An 18,420-nucleotide genomic window follows, 5' to 3' on the forward strand; every position below is an offset into this window, starting at 1 on the left:
ACATAAGAAATAGCCAGCAGTCAATATGTACAGTATGTTAAGTAGCAATAACAGATATTATAGATCTAAATATCTTTGTTACGTATTTGGGCATATATTACTATTACTGTGTTATTATGTGTAATCCTTGTGGCATGCAGTGATTCATGAGGCTCATTTCTTATCATTTCTGTATAAGAGCAAATACCTGATATTGTTTGTATATTATCTTTATTTCTATGTTTTTGGCGCCCCTGTAAAGTCTACAAAATGCTGGACAGCAGGTACAGCGACTCACCGCTACTCAATATACGCTTTCATGTTCTCAAACCTCTCCTGTACCTCCTGCATCCTCTCATTCATGGCAGAAGGAAAGTTGGAAACATTACGGGTCTTCAAGGAATCAATGACTATCTGAATTATCTTCAGCACTTTACAGGCGCTCTGCAGAATGAAACAGAACACAGGGGCTAAATGTACCCATGGGGGACAGATACTACAGGGGCTAAATGTACCCATGGGGGACAGATACAGGGGCTAAATGTACACATGGGGACAGATACGGGGGCTAAATGTACACATGGGGGACAGATACAGGGGCTAAATGTACACATGGGGGACAGATACAGGGGGTAAATGTACACATGGGGGACAGATACAGGGGGTAAATGTACACATGGGGGACAGATACAGGGGGTAAATGTACACATGGGGGACAGATACAGGGGCTAAATGTACACATGGGGGACAGATACAGGGGCTAAATGTACACATGGGGGATAGATACAGGAGCTAAATGTACACATGGGGGACAGATACAGGGACTAAATGTACACATGGGGGACAGATACAGGGGGTAAATGTACCCATGGGGGACAGATACAGGGGCTAAATGTACACATGGGGGACAGATAATACAGGGGCTAAATGTACACATGGGGGACAGATACAGGGGCTAAATGTACACATGGGGGACAGATACAGGGGCTAAATGTACACATGGGGGACAGATACAGGGGCTAAATGTAAACATGGGGGACAGATACAGGGGGTAAATGTGCACATGGGGGACAGATACAGGGGCTAAATGTAAACATGGGGGACAGATACAGGGGCTTAATGTACACATGGGGGACAGATACAGGGGCTAAATGTACACATGGGGGACAGATACAGGGGCTAAATGTACACATGGGGGACAGATACAGGGGCTAAATGTACACATGGGGGACAGATACAGAGGATGAAATGGGAATTCTGCTTGCTCAGGACCACAAGATGTAACTAGCTAATATGTCTGTGCCCCATAGAGCCTTCAAACACTTTTAAATCATTGCCATGGGACTCTCTTTCTTAATAAAACGTATCGCTATCTGCATAATGACTGAAGCAGTGCTGACCCTCCTACAAGTATTTATATCAGGAGAGGCAGGTTTGACGGGTATCCCAGACGCTGGTGCCTCCAATGTGTGGGAATATGGGCGTTATTTTAAGCCCAGCCTCAGCTGTTGCAGCTATATCCCCCAGGTACAGCCCTATATCCCCACTTCCTGTTATAGAATTGCACGCCATAACAGTTACGCTACAATGAAGAGGCATATGGGGTTATGCCTTACACCTGTTACATTCTGTGTAATATAACACACGTCATGTGTGAATTTTTATTCCTCACTGTTTTGCTATGATTGATGATGGGATGGGTATGGGATGCAGGCGGTAGGTATCCTAGCCCTCTCCCTACCATAACCCTCCCCAGTGCCTGAACCTAACCTCCCCCACCTAGCGCCAAAAACTTACCTCCCCTCCCCCCCTAGTGCCTAACTCTAACTCTCCCTCTGTTGCCTAACCCTAACTCCCCTCCCCCCCCCAACACATTTTTTACCTTCGGGAAGCTGGCGCCGGGGATCAGACAGGTATCGGGTATTCTTAGTGTCGGCATCCCCTGCACCGGGATTCCTGATGTATCCCGATTTTGTTTCTATTACCGTATCGCTATTAAACCCTACTTTTATTTTCATTTTGATAAAAAAAAAAAAAATTATAGGGTCTATTTACTAATAAGCAGTGAGTACAAATCAGCTATCACTACAAGTTATCATTAAAATGTCACCGGAGCAGCCCAGTGGTACTGTCTGGGAATAGTAGCTGTCACCTTACCACTATGGCGGCCAGTGTCATGTACAATGGAACTGGAATTAATGGTATGGTCTACCAGTTCCATTTCACTTTAAAAAAATATATATATATATATAGCATCACAGATGGTGTAGTGGTTAGCATTACTGCCTCACAGCACTGAGGACGTGGGTTCAGTTTCACAGCATGGCCCTACCGGTGTGGAGTTTGTATATTCTCCCTGTGCTTGCGTGGGTTTCCTCTGGGTGCTCGGGTTTCCTCCCACACTCCACAAATATACTGATAGGGTAATTGGCTCCCAACAAAAATGATCCCTAGTGTGTATGTGTGTGTACATGAGGTAGGGAATATAGATTGTAAGTTCCACTGGGGCAGGGACTGATGTGAATGGCCAAATATACTCTGTAATGCGCTGCAGAATATGTGTGCGCTACATAAATAACTGGTAATAAATAACAAGAATAAATATATATATATATATATTTTATTTATTTATTAACAGTTTCTTATATAGCGCAGCATATTCCGTTGCGCTTTACAATTGTAACATTAATAAAACAAAACTGGGTAATAACAAACAGATATATAGGTAGGAAGGCCCTGCTCGCAAGCTTACAATCTATAGGGAAATAGGCATTGATACACAAGGATAGGTGCTATATATTGCATTTTGGTCCAGCCAGAATGCACAGTTTCTTGGTTGGCTGCATGATCCAGTCACACAGGAATATCGACCAAATGTCAGGAGGATGTGAGAGAAAGACGATGTGTGAGATTGTGTGTGGACTGTAAAAGGGGATGTAATTAGATATGGAAGCTAAGAAGGTTATGTGGGAGGTTCTGGGATCTGATAAGCTTGCCTGAAGAGGTGAGTTTTCAGGGAACGCTTGAAGGATTGGAGACTAGAGGAAAGTCTTATTGTGCGAGGTAGGTTATTCCATAGAGTGGGTGCAGCGCGAAGAAAGTCCTGTAACCGTGAATGGGAGCAAGTAATGCATGGGGATGAAAGACGCAGATCTTGTGCTGAGCGGAGAGGTCGGGTTGGGAGATATTTCGAGATGAGTGAATAGATGTATGTTGGTGTGGCTTGGTTAATAGCCTTATGTGTAAGTGAAAGTATTTTGTATTGAATACGGTAGAAAACCGGCAACCAATGGAGGGACTGACAGAGCGGGGCAGCAGAAGAAGAACATTTCGCAAGGAAGATATATATATATAGATATATATATATATATATATATATATATATTATACACACACAGTGTGTGTATATATATATTATATATATATTACAGAATTATTTTAATATTAAAGTATATATATATTACAGAAAATATATATATATATATATATATATATATATATTACAGAATTATTTTAATATTAAAGCATTTATTTTTGATGAATATTCTCTATGATATAAAATGTACTAAAGTAGTATTTGTAAGACTGCGACCCTTGCTAGCTAGGCTACACTACACAAATGAACTTCTCTCTGTCACAGTTCACCCTGGCCACCCCTTTGATACCTATGTTCTTTTTCCCGGAAAACGGGCTTTTCTCCCTTTAATAAATAGACCCAATAGGAAGTGAGAGAACCCAGAGGGTCACAGTCTTCCAGTTTTTACCTCTAATTTGCAGATCTTCTCCTCCACTGATTCTGATCCTGTTCTCAGACTTTCTTCTTCATACAACCAGAATTGAAATAATTCAACATATCTCTCAGCGTGCGCAGTACCGTCAGCGTCCGTGGGCCTGAAAATAACCATACAGCACTGTGATCTGGTTGATGTATGTTGGTGGTAAAGAGGACCCTTACATTTATGTGTTCCTGCTGTTCACCTTTAGCAGAGAATCAGAGAAAGCATGACAAAACATTCTTGCAGCATGAACTTCCTCATCTCAAGAAATCTAAGCCTATGAGGTCAATTCAATTAGAAGTGACTAACTTGCGGTCGCGAGTAAGTGCGGATATAGCCTACACTTACGGCACTCGCAGATTTTTGTTTGCAGCCCCATAAGTTTGCGTATTAAAAGCCACAAGTCCAGAGCGAGATTGAGCCACAAGGGGTGTAAGTTACGGGAGGTGTTAGTAGCGTTTCCACACTGTTAAAATGGCAACTCGCCCTACCCCCTCCCATTACGCGTGTAATTTAATAGATCTCTAAATATATGATATTTTGTTTACTCTACAATTGCTGTGAAGTATTTGGTTTGTTGCTGTCAGTAGGTCATGGGTGTGTCCTGGTGTGGTACCCCAAATAAATTTATAGTAGATGTCAAAATGTGTTGGATTATCACAGTCCTGTGTCACCAGGATGTGGTGTTGGCAGAAATCCGCTCTTGCTCTGGCACTCTGTCCTCGGCCGCACTGTTGCTTCTTCCCTCCCTCAGACCGCAGCAGAGAGGCAAGGAAAACTTACCCTTTCCCAGACACAGACAATACAGTAGACATAATGTAGGCAAAAATAATTGTATTTATTTATTCCTAGTGACCCCAAATAAAGGCTAGAATGGGCGATTTCAGGTAAAGAAACAGATGGCGCGCAGTTCTTCATTATGGCCATATCATACATTTAGATGACTCTTCCTAACAATCATTCCCTCACTGACTCTACGTCAAATACATCTTAACTAGCTCTTCGCAAATGCATATAATGTAATAATAATTATACAGTCCTACTTAACGCCACACAATATTACTTCAATACTTAAGCATGCAATAATACAGACACATGGATTTTTACATGCTCTCAGTACTGTTTGGTTCAATGAAATTTTCCTTATACTAGGTGGTAATATTGAGGATACAATGCACTGTAACAGAGCTAAGAAAAAAAAAGCAGCAGTTTTAACCATTAGAACCAGGGGTGTAAGTGAGGATAATTGTGGGCAGTTGGAGCCTCAAATACACAGAAACGGTCTATTGTTGCAGCGCTGTTATATATGCTTTAAATGCAGCAATGTCGCTCATATGAAATAAAGGTTATCACTCACCAAATAGCAGGATAAAGCTTCTCCTCCAGAAGATAGCGCAGCATACACTAGAACACGTGGTCTGGATGTGGCAACACAAGTCTCAGCAATCTCTTTAATGCAGCTTGTCTCTCGTAACACCATGTTTCTCAGGTATGCAGTCTGGATGCCGACGGTCTAAATGCTGACCGTCGGCATCCCGACTGTCTAATCCCGGCAAGTGTCTAATGACAGGCGTCGAAATCCTGACACCTGTCATTAGACCTACGCCGGGAGCCCGACACCCAGCTTACCGACCAAAGGGGGGGTGAGGGTTAGGGACTCCCGGGGGGTTAGGGTTAGGCTAGGGGGAGTTAGGGTTAGGCACCCCCGGGGGGGGGGGGGGGGGGGGGAGTTAGGGTTAGGCATCCCCCCCGGGAGACTTAGGGTTAGGCTGCGGGAAAGGGAGTGTTAGGTTTAGGCACAGAAGGGGGTTAGGGTTAGGCACGTGGGGGGAGGGTTAGGGTTGGGGGGGAGGTTAGGTTGGTAAATAGAAAAACTACTTTCCTATCGGGATCTTCAGTGCCCGCCTTCCGCTGCGGCCGGTGGTAAATCATACTGATTCCGTTTCTCATGCAGATTGTGTCTCTCACATATTTCTTGCTTTCAGAATGTGATGTATCTTTCTCCTGCTGTCTGCTATCTCCACACTCCTGGCTGCACATCTCTGTATTCCTTTTTGTACTTCATTCGCATTTCCCCCCAACTCTGAAAAATCTCCCCCCATGGCTTCACACTTCTCTCTCCTGCAATCTCAAACTCCTGCAGTTGAACTTACCTTCTCTGCATCCTGGGGGGTATAGCTCCAGACATCAACAGGTGCAATGGGGACATTGGGATTAATGCAACTGTGAGGTATCACACTGGTCACTGTACTTTTATCTCTGACCTGTACTGTATTTTTATATTATATTTATTTTAGGTTAATGGTTTTTGAAACATCCTTAACATAATAGGGACTTTGCCGTGATACAAGTATGGTCTTAGATGTGCTATCAGGTCAAATGTTTCCAAACAATACTTTCATGATTTCCTGAATGGGTGGTTCTAAAGGGATAGAGGGTTTGAATAGTTTACATTTCTGCAGTAGGGTTGGCCCCTGCAAGGGGACAATAAAATATTGTACAATGTGCCGCCATCCCCACTTGTGATGGCATGTAGCCTTTGCATGGATACCATTCGATGGCTAACTAGTGCACATGCGCAGTAGAAGCCGAATGTTTGCACACGCATAACGGAGCTCTGCTACGGACAACGCTTCCTGGTTTCGGCAACAGAATGGAAGCCAGCAGCCTTTAGATGAGCAATGAAAAGAAGCATGCAAAGGGTTGGCAACCATTGCAATCCCGGCATCATATTGGGGACATCAATAGTTGGCAACCATCGGTTTCCCACGACCATCCCAGTGCACCGCCTTTCCAGAGGCGACACGTCAGGTACCTGTGGCCAGGTTCTAGGTATCTGCAGACCATAGGCATGCACTTTGACGTGTGCTGGCTGGACCACCCAGACAAACTGATGCAAAATCAAAGTGCTTTCTGCTACTCATCGATGGCGCTTCATAATCAAGGCTCTCAGAAAGGAAACTTAAGGCTGGGTTTCACGGATACTTTACAGTTGTGTGACGTTAAAGGATTCATTTCATCACCGTGATATCTTGGTTTGTACAGTATCTAACTGTATACACACGGGGGGTGCTGGCATGGGGGTCAGGAGGGCAAATGTTCCATGGGGCACTTGTGGTTACAGATCAGGATGGCACAGAAAAGGCTTTATGGAATACAACAGTGACATATGATATGGCAACTATGTAGCCCATACAGAGACTCATATAGCAGCTTGTTAGCGGTATAATAATGCTGCCAGAAGACAGATTCCAGCTCGCTTTCGCATAGTACAGAGTAGTTGTATCTGCATACCTAACTTTATAACCAGTTTCAGGAAACATTGTCACCATTATACCAAAGCAGTGGTGTAACTAGGGGGGTCGAGCGGGGCTAGTGCCCTGGGCGACGTGGCAGGCCCAGCAGAGGGGGTGCCAGCCAGGGCATTGTTACCCGCACCGCCCACTCTCCGCTTTATCTACTACTGTACACAGTACAGTGTAGTGAGTGACTAGCAGCAGCAAGCTGGTGTTGACTGTAGGGGGAGCTGCAGGAGAGAGGCGCAGCCCCTCCAAGGCAGTCCTCCTGGTATTCTGCAGCATGCTGATCCTGAGAGGCTGAGAGCTGCTGGTGCTGACTGTAGGGGGAGCTGCAGGAGAGAGGCGCAGCCCCTCCAAGGCAGTCCTCCTGGTATTCTGCAGCATGCTGATCCTGAGAGGCTGAGAGCTGCTGGTGCTGACTGTAGGGGGAGCTGCAGGAGAGAGGCGCAGCCCCTCCAAGGCAGTCCTCCTGGTATTCTGCAGCATGCTGATCCTGAGAGGCTGAGAGCTGCTGGTGCTGACTGTAGGGGGAGCTGCAGGAGAGACGTGCAGCCCCTCCAAGGCAGTCCTCCTGGTATTCTGCAGCATGCTGATCCTGAGAGGCTGAGAGCTGCTGGTCCTGACTGTAGGGGGAGCTGCAGAAGAGAGGCGCAGCCCCTCCAAGGCAGTCCTCCTGGTATTCTGCAGCATGCTGATCCTGAGAGGCTGAGAGCTGCTGGTCCTGACTGTAGGGGGAGTTGCAGAAGAGACGTGCAGCCCCTCCAAGGCAGTCCTCCTGGTATTCTGCAGCATGCTGATCCTGAGAGGCTGAGAGCTGCTGGTGCTGACTGTAGGGGGAGCTGCAGGAGAGACGTGCAGCCCCTCCAAGGCAGTCCTCCTGGTATTCTGCAGCATGCTGATCCTGAGAGGCTGAGAGCTGCTGGTGCTGACTGTAGGGGGAGTTGCAGAAGAGAGGCGCAGCCCCTCCAAGGCAGACCTCCTGGTATTCTGCAGCATGCTGATCCTGAGAGGCTGAGAGCTGCTGCCGGCGCCAGGTGACACGGATAGTGAAAGTTCTCCTTCCCCAGCGCTCTGCAGCTTCACCACTGGTAAGTATTGGGGGGGGGGGGGGGGGAGCAGCATGTCAGCTTGTGTGTATAAGTATCAGAGTGTGTATATATGTGTCAGCGTGTGTATCTGTTTCAGCATGTGCATGTGTGTATCTGTGTCAGCATGTGTGTATCTGTGTCAGCATGTGTGTATCTGTGTCAGCATGTGTGTATCTGTGTTACTGTCAGCATGCATCTGTGTCAGTATGTATGTATATGTGTCAGCATGTGTGTGTGTATATGTGTCAGCATGTATGTATCTGAGTCAGCATGTGTGTATCTGTGTCAGCATGTACTTATATGTGTCAGCGTGTACGTATCTGAGTCAGCGTGTACGTATCTGAGTCAGCGTGTACGTATCTGAGTCAGCGTGTACGTATCTGAGTCAGCGTGTACGTATCTGAGTCAGCGTGTGTGTATTTGTGTCAGCGTGTGTGTAATTGTGTCACCGTGTGTGTATCTGTGTTAGTGTGTATCTGTGTGTGTCTGTATGCGTCTGTGTCAGCGTGTGTGTGCGTATCTGTGTTAGTGTGTGTGTCTGTGTCAGTGTGTGTATGTGTATATGTCAGTGTGTGTATGTGTATATGTCAGTGTGTGCAGCGCCGTAGCAGGACGGCAGTGCGCCCTGTGCTGCACTTCCGCCCCTCTCGCTCACCCCCGCCCCCCTCCTCCCCCTGAGCGCTTACCTTTTGCTCTCGGAGGTGGGTGGAGGGCGGGGATCTTCGCTGGCATCGCTGGTGTGCGCCGCGCAGCACTGCAGGTCACTTTCTACAGACCTCTCCGGAGTCGGGCAGTTCTTGGCCGGTGCCTCTAGAGGATGCCGCCCTGTGCGGAGGCACCGGCCGCACCACCCTCCCTATGGCCATGAGTGTGTGTTTATGTGTCAGTATGTACTGTATGTGTATATGTCAGTGTGTATGTGTGTGTGTGTGTGTGTGTGTGTGTATAATATATATATATATATATATATGTATATGTATATACATGTGTCAGTGTGTCTGTCCTGAAAGACGACGCAGGAGGGAGCTGATCGCCTGACTGAGAAACGACGCAAGAGGGAGCTGACCGCCTGACTGAGAAACGACGCAAGAGGGAGCTGATCTCCTGACTGAGAAACGACGCAAGGGGGAGCTGATCGCCTGACTGAGAGGCGACGCAGGGGGGAGCTGATCGCCTGACTGAGAGACGACGCAGGGGGGAGCTGATCGCCTGACTGAGAGACGACGCAGGGAGGGAGCTGATCGCCTAACTGAGAGACGACGCAGGGGGGGGGGGGCTGATCGCCTGACTGAGAGACGACGCAGGGAGGGAGCTGATCGCCTGACTGAGAGACGACGCAAGAGGGAGCTGATCGCCTGACTGAGAAACGACGCAAGAGGGAGCTGATCGCCTGACTGAGAGACGACGCAGGGAGGGAGCTGATCGCCTGACTGAGAGACGACGCAGGGAGGGAGCTGATCGCCTGACTGAGAGACGACGCAAGAGGGAGCTGATCGCCTGACTGAGAGACGACGCAGGGAGGGAGCTGATCGCCTGACTGAGAGACGACGCAGGGAGGGAGCTGATCGCCTGACTGAGAGACGACGCAGGGAGGGAGCTGATCGCCTGACTGAGAGACGACGCAGGGAGGGAGCTGATCGCCTGACTGAGAGACGACGCAGGGAGGGAGCTGATCGCCTGACTGAGAGACGACGCAGGGAGGGAGCTGATCGCCTGACTGAGAGACGACGCAAGAGGGAGCTGATCGCCTGACTGAGAGACGACGCAGGGAGGGAGCTGATCGCCTGACTGAGAGACGACGCAGGGAGGGAGCTGATCGCCTGACTGAGAGACGACGCAAGAGGGAGCTGATCGCCTGACTGAGAGACGACGCAGGGAGGGAGCTGATCGCCTGACTGAGAGACGACGCAGGGAGGGAGCTGATCGCCTGACTGAGAGACGACGCAGGAGGGAGCTGATCGTCTGTTTGAGAGACGACGCAGGGAGGGAGCTGATCGCCTGACTGAGAAACGACGCAAGAGGGAGCTGATCGCCTGACTGAGAAACGACGCAAGAGGGAGCTGATCGCCTGACTGAGAAACGACGCAAGAGGGAGCTGATCGCCTGACTGAGAAACGACGCAAGAGGGAGCTGATCGCCTGACTGAGAGACGACGCAAGAGGGAGCTGATCGCCTGACTGAGAGACGACGCAGGGGGGAGCTGATCGCCTGACTGAGAGACGACGCAGGGAGGGAGCTGATCGCCTGACTGAGAGACGATGCAGGGGGGGGGGGGCTGATCGCCTGACTGAGAGACGACGCAGGGAGGGAGCTGATCGCCTGACTGAGAGACGACGCAAGAGGGAGCTGATCGCCTGACTGAGAGACGACGCAAGAGGGAGCTGATCGCCTGACTGAGAGACGACGCAGGGGGGAGCTGATCGCCTGACTGAGAGACGACGCAGGGGGGAGCTGATCGCCTGACTGAAAGACGACGCAGGGAGGGAGCTGATCGCCTGACTGAGAGACGATGCAGGGGGGGGGGCTGATCGCCTGACTGAGAGACGACGCAGGGAGGGAGCTGATCGCCTGACTGAGAGACGACGCAGGGAGGGAGCTGATCGCCTGACTGAGAGACGACGCAGGAGGGAGCTGATCGTCTGTTTGAGAGACGACGCAGGGAGGGAGCTGATCGCCTGACTGAGAAACGACGCAAGAGGGAGCTGATCGCCTGACTGAGAAACGACGCAAGAGGGAGCTGATCGCCTGACTGAGAAACGACGCAAGAGGGAGCTGATCGCCTGACTGAGAAACGACGCAAGAGGGAGCTGATCGCCTGACTGAGAGACGACGCAAGAGGGAGCTGATCGCCTGACTGAGAGACGACGCAGGGAGGGAGCTGATCGCCTGACTGAGAGACGACGCAGGGAGGGAGCTGATCGCCTGACAGAGATGACGCAGGGCGGGAGGTGACGGTATGTTGAGAGATGAGGTAGGGGGGAGATGATGGTGTGCTGAGAGTTGACACAGGGTGGCGGTGATGGTGTGCTGTGAGACGACACAGGGGGGGGCTATGGTGTGGCTGACGGATGATGCAGTGGGATGATGGTGTGGCTGAGAGACGCAGGGGAAAGGAAGTTACACAGGAGGCATGAGGCTGGTTGAACCGCTGTTGTATGATGTTGACACTGTTATTATTCCGACACGAACAGGCATCTTCCGGACGATGTGACCTACATGAATAGTGAATACCGACTGAAGACGCCATCGTGCCAGGGAGGATACATTTCTTCAGAGGTTCCACGATGTGAGAAACCACCGCAGAGGTAAGGTGCATATGGAATGTAAAGGAATGTGCCAATATGGGTGTCGTGTCATGTTGGCACGGCCCATATTCAGTAGCCACGCCCCTTCTGGTAGGTGACCACACCCATATTTTTGGCACCCTCATCTTATAATTAGTCATGGTGTAATACTTCCATCAGTCACTGTTGAAATTCAGTTTCCCAATATTATGAACATAGGGCCTCATTCACTACAGATCGCTATTTTGCGTATACGCGCGCAGCGCAGTTACTAATATCAGGGGGTATATGCAAATGTTTCCATTCGCATTGCGATCGCAGACTGACATAAGGACGCGCACTTCCCCTTACTCACATCCGTATACTTTGTCAAAATAGCAAAACAAATAGGTAACATGGAACCCAGACGCACACTTGCACAAGCCCTGACCTTACTCAGGAATTGCTAACAGCCATGCATGCTATGGGATCTCAGGCTGCATATGGTATTGCAGGGGATAATTTATGCACGCCCCTGCAACGCCACTGAAACACACTTGACACGCCTGCGTTCGCCCGGACACCCACCCCCCCATCACCACCCACAAACGGCACTTCCTGGCAATCACTCTGCCATGGGTCTCATTACCAGCAATTCAGGATGGGACCCAGAAAATGTAGTTTGCATCACAACCTAATATAAATGTATTTAATATTAATCACCCCTGTAGTTCTAGCATTAAACATTCTGTAATAAACAAAAGACATTGGACGCACCCTGAATAGTTTCCTCCCTCGCAACATATATAAAGTATAACCTATGTCAGGATCATTATTTAAACTGGTGTCTGAAAAGCATTAGTTACAGAATTAGTAAGTATGTCATCTCTCCCTGTACAGACGGATGCACCCATATTCTGTAAGCATCACATACTCACTGCGTTCCGTCAGCATCTCTCCCATTCATTTTCACCTGGAGGAGGGAGGACGATGAACAGGGTTATTAGCAAGAATATATACACACTTTGGCAAGTCAGATCACACACAAACCATCCACCAGCTCATAGTCTTCATCTTAGGGGTTGTCTACGTGATATTGATAATTAGCCACACACCACTGAAACAAACGCAAACCTCACAAACTCCGGAATTATTCTCCCAGGGTGCCCCCGCGTGCCATGTACACGCTGTCCAGGCAGTGCCAATGTGGGCCATGAGACTTTGCCATTGTAAAGTAACGGCAGGGAGGATATGTAAGTAAAGCATTGCAAAATAAAACATTCGGCTGCGGGGAGGGAGGGTTAAGTTTATGGGTAGGTTTAGGATACTTACCTGCAGGTGTCAGTATCCTCACCCCGTCAGGATTCTAACCACCGGGATCCTGAGCCCCGGCATCCCGTACCCATCCCGTTTTTGGAGTGTGTAAGGAAATCAGACCACCCAGAGGAGATCCACGGAAGTTGAGAGAACATACAAACTCTGCACAAATTGGACCATGGTCAGAATCGAATCCATGTCCAAAGGACTGTAAGATAGAAATGCTAACCAGTTTACAACCGAGCCTGCCACACATTTTCTAGCGGTGGACAGCTGAATGGTGTTACATACAGTACCAGCACCGTTAGCAGGAGACAGGAAGACAGCCACCATAGCAGAGAGATGCAGACTCATTGTTATCATTGTCCCTATTGGTTGGGAGTGGAGCTGGAAATAAGACCAGACTGCGCTGGTGACCATATCAAGTGCCTTATTCTGCTGCATCCCACACCTCTCGTTAGATAGTAAGCTCTTATGAGAAAGTACTAGCAGACACAGGACCCGATTCAGAGCTGCTCGCACGATGTGTATGCAAATTGCGTAGGCAGGGCTATCGCACAGCAATGCATTAGCACGCCCACTATTTCTTAGAGAGCGATCACATAGTGTATGCAGACACCCACCACCCTGTTCTAAGACGCCCACTTGTGCACGTCATGTCCAGGAAGTGTATGCAACCATCGGTACATCGGATGCTATCACAGCGCTTGAGGTTGACCATATCCTGCCGCAAGCACTTCAGTGTAAAAACCAGCCAGGTGACGTGTACTATGACGCTGTCCTATAATTATGCACGCCTCTAACACGCCATTGAGATGCTCAGGCACGCCTGCGTTTGCACCTCCACTCCCCCGTTATTAATGGCCAGCCCCTGTTACCACCTACAGACGGCTTCCCCTGTCACTCACTCTGCTGGGCTGTCTATGCGCAGCGAGCGAATGCATGGTGAACTTTCGCTAAGGTATGCGCACTGCGTACCATTGGCAGCAGCAAGTGTTTGCATCTTAGCGAGCGGGTCTGAATGAGCCCCACAGTTTGTGCACTTCTCACTAATGTTACACCGCTACATAAGCATTGAACAATAATACTTCCATCAGAGACCAGGGCAGCATTACACATCTAATGGTGCCCACACAAGAATCCAGCGACAGGACTGTCAGTCCTTTTGGCCAAATCAGATAATATCCATCCGTGCGGGTATAAAATCACGTGCCCAGATCTTCTTTCCCGACTTCCCTGGTTCTGGTAACCGCGCACAGGCAGGCATCGATCACGCATCTGCCACCTACGTTTTTTCACCATACCCAGTAATGATCCTATTGCTTTTGAGTGCATCGCTGGCACTGTAGTGGCTTTGCGGGAGAACGCATGCTGTCGCAGCGACAAATGGCGCAGTGAGGCCAGTAAAAAGCTGGCGACTCCGACACGGTATTTAATAATACAAGATAAACATTAAGATCTAATTTCTCCATTAAGCTAGGATCATAGGATGTAGAACCAGGAACAAATAAAATCGGGATGAATTTATGTGGTTCATAATATACATAATACAACTTACCTTTTCCTTTTCTGGCAAGTCATCTGAGTAGCAAATGCAAAAAATACTGAATGTCCATAGAAGCAGGAGAGAAGAATACGTAGAAAATAAACCGTTAATTAGTCCGTAGACAGACAGAACATAATCCATATTTAAAACTTTATGAGAAGTTTCCTCTGTATCAGCTGCCGATCTATTCACATGGGTCCAGCAATAGAACACGGAATATCTGCTGGGCCTTGGCGAGAACAACCAGTCGTTACATCCATAAGTGTCCTTCTGCTGGCATTGCAACCCCCATATTCTCTGCTGGCAATATCCCCCCCCCCCCCCCCCTCCCAGGACTGTACGTCTGTCTTTACGGGTAGGTATGTATATATGTAGCCGGGCAGCCTAGATCCATCCTATAGATCTGTACTCAGATTCTGTGCTAGTAGTGAGTAGTCCATAGATCTTGTGGCTTCTGTGCCCAGGCTTTCTGCAGGCAGGACACATCCAATAGGTTTGTTACTAGTGTCTAATACTGGAAACGCACTTGTCGTATAGCCCTGCGCTCGCTTATTCTGCAGATAGTGAAGATCTGCACTCTTTGCACCTATAGGCAGGCTCCATCAGGCAGTAGACAGGTGTGTTATCACTAGAAGTATCTGTACTTGTGTCACAGCATTCCGTGCAGATTCCAGCCCTTGAGTGGCAGATTCTTCAGTTACTCCCTCACTAGGATCACATCTATGTCAGCAATGTCACCGGGCCAGAAAGCCAAGATATTTGTGCAAAAGTGACATTTTCTGAAAGGCATGGAGCTGAGAGACTGGGCGGGTCTGTGTCCTCCATTAACGTAGATTATTACTCCACTCTCCAACACTTGGACCATAGAGTACTTATGGGGAGGTGGATCAAACCTCGGAGAAAGACAAAGTTCCAACCAATCAGCTTCTATCATTTTTCAAATACAGCCTGTAACGTGACAGAAGCTGATTGGTTGGTACTTTTTTTTTCTCTCTCCAAGGTTTGATACATCTCCCCCATTTTTTAGGTACATATTGCACATCAGTGTGAATGTATTATAGTCCTATGACCTTAATAACACTACTGCCTACCTTGTGCCTAAGTGTGTGAAATCTGGAATTGCTGCTGTGGTGGATGTCACCATAGTGGTTTCCAATACAACTGTGGGCAATCTCATCTGTTACACTTGTGTCAGGACTCCTCTGTCTGACCGGTCTTTGGGCTGTGGGTCCGATTGAGAGCGATTTCAGCTGCGATTTCATATGAAACGCAGCTGCGGAAATATAGTAAAAGTTTACCCGAGCACAAGGACGCCCACTGCTGCCTTCTCATGTGTGTACAACCATGCCTACCTAACACAGATGCACATCGAGCGGCCATCTTGCCCTTACGGCCGGTCTGACCAGCGGCAGACTCGGCGGCTCTCCTGCCACGCAGGGGGCTCTCATGCAGCGGAGATCGCAAGGGCTAATTTATGCACGCCCATGTAACGGCGTTTAAACGGTCAGACGCCTGTGTTATATTGACCACCCCCGTTACCCACCCCCAAACGCTGACAACCAGTCACTTGCTTAGCGATGGATTCCTCTGTGCGTCCATAATCACAATGCGATCGCTGAAGCACGAGCAGTGCACCTTATACGCATACGCGACGGCAAACCATTGCTCGATCTGAGTATGTAATCGCCATTGAGTCCATTTCTGAATCAGACCGTGTTCACATTCCTTGCTACTCAAGCCAGTGCAACTGGGACTACAGACTATTAGCCACATAAATCCTCACAGATGCAAGATATATTTGTTCTCGCTAGGCTGTGCCAACGAGGCGTCCCGCCCTGCCCTTATGGAGGCGCCCTAGCACTGAGCACACTGACCTTGGCAGGCCTTCGGCTCCTCATCTCCCACTGTGGACAGTCCTTCATGATGGGCCTCCACCAGCCGAATATGCTGAACAGCCGGAATCGAGAGGCTCTCTGCACCATCTATGCATGCGGTAGGGACATTAGAAACCATTGCTCCGCTCACAGTGATCTCTTCTTTCACGCTGTCCTTGTAGACCTCTAGGCAGCTGATTACTAGCTCCCCGTCTTCCACCTCTGCACATGGGAAGATGTAGTTCAACTTCTCCTGGGGTGCTTGAAGGGCAGGCTCCATTTCCTTCCCATGTCCAAAAGCCTCACCCAATATAGCACACTGGGCAGCTACTACCCCCTGGGGGATGGAGAAGCTGCTTCAGGCGCTGCCGTACTATATTCACCCGTTAGCATTGGTCTAGCCACTCTGGAATATCAAGAACCCCCTGGAGTCCATTACTTTTTCCACCGCTATCAAAGTACTCATCCAGACACTTCAACTATTCACGTTTCCCTCTGGTGTCCCTGGAGCAGAACCCAACTCCAGTACAGACTGAAATCCTGGATGGGGTCCTCTTTATCACATATGAGGCATAAAAAATATTTAAACCCGTGCTAAGTGTTAGTAGGAGATACCTCGCAGCTCACATTCCGAAAAAAAATAAAAATTATAATATATATATATATATATATATATAAATAATCTGCCTGTTGGAAGTATTTGGCTCAATGCCTTTCAAATGACCCAGACTTGTTCAGTAAGTAATTTGGTAATAACAGTCCACAGGAGTTCCACATGGACCCCACGAATCACAGCAGCTCTCCAGACAAGATGTCTACAAAAGCATGTATGACCAAGTTCTATCCTCAGCTCATAAGTGAGGTGTTTTGTTCAATCTCGCTTTGGTGGCTAGAATTGAAAAGATACTGTTAAACAGGCTTAATTATGCAGATGTAATTGAGTGACAGTTACACTGTCAATCACGTTCTTGCTCACATAACGGTCAGGGTATGCCTCTCTTGGATTAGGTCCATATGAAATATAGGAGCAGGTGTTCCCTGTATTAACTGTAATACATATATAATATACATAGATACGGATGAGCCAAAACAATATGACAACCTCCATATGAAGAAACTGATGCCAACTACTTCATAACAACAGCACGTCAAGGTCAGGGATATATGAGACTGACAATAAACATTAGACATGTATAGTCAACCTCTTGAATACAGAAAATATGGACAAGTATAAAGACCCGAGCGACTGTGAAAAGGTTCAAATACAACTGCATATGCCCCAACCGTCCCAATTTTGGAGGGACAGTTCAGCTTTAGAGGCACTGTCCCCCCGGCCATAGTGTTCTTCATGGGGGAAAGGCGGTCTCACAGCTACTATGGATCTAACTAGTGCAGAGAGAGCCTGGAGGCAACCCAGAAAGTTAAGGGAACCAGTTACCCCTGTCCATCATTGAAAGCGCCCACAATGTGCATTTGAGCGTCAGAAAAGGTCTTTGTATCAATCGAAGAAAGTCATCTGCTCTGATGAATCCCATTTTCTGTTGTATCATGTGGACAGTTGGGTACATGTGTGTGGTTTTCCTAGGGAAGAGATGGCACCAGGATACACCGTGGGAAGAAACAGGCCGGTGGAACATCATGGGAAGAAACAGGCCGGTGGAACATTGTGGGAAAAAACAGGCCGGTGGATGGAGTATGAAGCTTTAGTCAATGTTTTTCTGCATCCGGTCATTCATGTGGACAATGCATACCATCTACCTAAATATCACTGCAGACCAAGACCATCCCTTTCATGGCAATGGTAAGTGTCCTATTTCAGCAGGATGACCCGCCCTGTTACACTGCACAGATTTATTCTAGAATGGTTTGAGGAACATAATGGAGGCTTCAAGGTGTTGCCTGGGCCTCCAAATTCACTACATCTCAATTCAATCAATCACATGGGGTATGTTTAGGAACAAGTACAATCTACAGAGGCTCTACCTTGCCACTTATATGTTAAAGGATCTGCTGGTAATGTCCTGCTACCAGACAGCACAGGATGATACAGGTCAGAGATCGTGAATAGCAGTGTTTCCCAAATTCATTCCTCAGGGATCACAAACAATGCATGGTTTCCAGGTTTACTTGCTGGTGCACAATTGTAGTCATTACTGGCTGACATTTTAAATGATCCACAGGAGGAGCTAATTATTACATTTATGATTCTGTGAGGAGACCTGGAAACCATGTACTGTTCGTGCTCCCTGAGGGATGAGTTTGGGAAACACTGGTGTAG

The 18,420-nt window shown here is 48.2% G+C and overlaps 1 protein-coding gene across 2 annotated transcripts in view; it reads right to left on the reverse strand.

Annotated features, from left to right (window-relative positions):
* Positions 1–14,523, reverse strand: part of LOC148513485 (uncharacterized) — a 48,140-nt gene extending 33,617 nt beyond the window's left edge. Inside the window, exons 1-4 of one of the 2 annotated variants that reach the window (XM_088481838.1) lie at positions 14,281–14,523; positions 12,344–12,378; positions 3,744–3,870; positions 278–423 (exon numbers count right to left, since the gene is read on the reverse strand). The gene's annotated coding sequence lies outside the window, so the exon portion shown is untranslated. The remainder of the gene's footprint in view (positions 1–277; positions 424–3,743; positions 3,871–12,343; positions 12,379–14,280) is intronic. The other variant, XM_088481839.1, reaches the window with a different exon arrangement.
* Between the last annotated feature and the right edge of the window lie 3,897 nt (positions 14,524–18,420).

This window comes from Taudactylus pleione, unplaced genomic scaffold, assembly GCF_031769625.1.
Source record: "Taudactylus pleione unplaced genomic scaffold, aTauple2 ptg000278l, whole genome shotgun sequence".
NCBI classification, from domain to species: Eukaryota; Metazoa; Chordata; class Amphibia; order Anura; family Myobatrachidae; genus Taudactylus; species Taudactylus pleione.